This window comes from Notothenia coriiceps, unplaced genomic scaffold (assembly GCF_000735185.1).
Source record: "Notothenia coriiceps isolate Sejong01 unplaced genomic scaffold, NC01 NC01_scaffold00029246, whole genome shotgun sequence".
In the NCBI taxonomy this organism is placed as follows: domain Eukaryota; kingdom Metazoa; phylum Chordata; class Actinopteri; order Perciformes; family Nototheniidae; genus Notothenia; species Notothenia coriiceps.
The window spans coordinates 43,143-45,520 of NW_011361947.1; the positions used below are offsets into that span (position 1 = coordinate 43,143).

The 2,378-nt window shown below is 36.7% G+C and overlaps 1 protein-coding gene across 1 annotated transcript in view; it reads left to right on the forward strand.

The window, feature by feature from the left end:
- LOC104958731 (uncharacterized) overlaps positions 1-2,378 on the forward strand; it is a 15,419-nt gene that overhangs the window by 6,010 nt on the left and 7,031 nt on the right. The window lies entirely within an intron of this gene.

Here is a 2,378-nt window from a genome sequence, read left to right on the forward strand (position 1 = left end):
GTGTGTGTGTGTATGTGTGTGTGTGTGTGTGTGTGTGTGTGATGGGCAGATGAAATGGTGCACAGCTAGAGAGAGACAGACAGGAACAGCAAGCATTAGATGGAGAAAGACTGCACCAAATGTCTCAGTGGGACTCTACTGTGCGTTCTGTATTCATGTTAATGTTGGCCTTTCTGCGTGTATGCATGTTCAATAATGCTTAATATCAAAGTGTGCTGCACGAGTAGAGCATAATAGTCATTTGTATATCTCTATATTGTAGTAAACACCCTTTGATGCTCTCTTTTCTCCTCTTTCATTATGACTGACTAAATGTATATCAAGCACTGAATACACAATTTATGTAAATTGTACAATCACATTTTGTTTTAACTTAATGCTGATTACGTGGCAGAGATGTCATGATTTTAGGAGGAAGTCATTATTTGGTTGGCTTCACTTCATTTTATGTATTACCCTAATGTGCTTATAATATACAAATTGTAATTTCTCACTAATTTCCGTTTACATTTTATCCGTAAAAAAGGTGTTGTTTACGTAGTATTGTATCTTGTTCTATTTTGTATGGGACCATTTAGTATAAATTGTTAAATACAATCTGTCAGCTTGCAAGCATGGAGCATTTTGTTTAATATACTCATTATGTTGACATGCTGCAAACCCTCCATTCAAATTAGCTATTACATTTTCTTTTAATATTCAAACAGATAAGGGTTAATAGAGTACATTTAAGCATTTCCTGTTTCTAAACAAGCTTTCACCAAGCAGTAAGATACAACACAATCTTGGCTTTTTTTTATCATTTTTAGTGAATATGAATTAATGTTATCATAAACAGATGGATTTTTCAATATTTTTACATCATCTTTCAGATTGTTTTCTATTCACAGCTTATAATGTATATTGTTGTTACTTTTGTTCATCAAGACTGACTGATCATTACCTTTCCATTCATTTTTCATCACGTACAGTAGTGGCCCTTCTATTAAAAGAAAAAGGCTAACAATATTATTTAATTTAAAACAATATGCTCTGAAATTAAAATATCAGCATCTTCACTCTATCAGCTTTGATATTTATAATGAACCTACACAAATACTGCCAGAGCAGACAGCGCTTGTGCCCACACAACCACAGAAACATTCAGTTTGAAAAGATTATCTCCTAAATGTCAACGCGAGACTTAGTTGACAATTGTCACACATTGTGAGAGGGTTTCAATGCGGCCTTCGTTTCGATGTGTCTGCACACACATCTAAATACAATTAGCTTACCAAACCATTGAGGTTGGGATGTTAGACAAGGTTAACATCTCATTAGGAAAACATTGGTTGATGCGTGTCTGCATTTTTGTTCTGTTTGAAAGGTTGAGTTGCCTGTATTGCTCTTGAAACAAAACACATAAAGATCTTTTACAATTCACCAGCAATAATAATTTAATTGCTTCATTAAATCCTATTTCTCCCTCTGCTCCAATTTACATGTTTGTTCATTTATTGCAGTTCTGCACTGGTAATTAACATAAGCTTGTTTGAACTGAGGTTGGGCCCTGTTATTTGACGAGAAGCCAACGGTGTCATTTGCATTGCATTTCTAACCGTGTGCTTGTTTATTATTCTTGAAAAGGTTTTTTGTACAGACAGGTTTCTGATTTGTTGCCGTGAATGAACGACACTGATCTCTCCAATTCAGTCATGATAAGCCATACCAACACACTTCCCTTGCACTGCCTGAATCACTGAGGCATTTCATTCAGAGCTCTCCTGCAGTGCTCCTGTTAAACACACATATTAAGTCAAATCAAAACGTATTCATAAATCTCTTAACAACAGATGTGTTCAAAGTGCGTTGATGAGAACAAAGGACACACATTCAGATGAAAACAAAGAAAATATGTATAGTGTGTGTGCGTGTGCGTGTGCGTGTGCGTGTGTGTGTGTGTGTGTGTGTGTGTGTGTAGGTGTGTGTGTGTGTGTGTGCGCTTGATAAATATGAGGTTTAGTTTTGAGTCAGAGGCAGCAGCAAAAGCCTAACTCTGAGAGTGTGTGTGGGATGAGCCTCCCTGTTATCAAATGTCTTTCTGCCTCCCCTTCATCCTTCCCCCTCTTATATGTGCCAAAATGTCTTCAGACATATTGCTTCATATTTGAATGAATGAATTATTAATTGATTTATTAATGACTTGTCATGTCAAAGGATACAATTACCTGGTGAAACTTAAGTGGAAACCATACCTTCCACCAGTACAAGACGGCATATAGTCAACATATACCGCCCAATATATCATCTGTATGTGCTGCATCCTTGAGTGTGTGTGTGTGTGTGTGTGTGTGTGTGTGTGTGTGTGTGTGTGTGTGTGTGTGTGTGTGTGTGTGTGT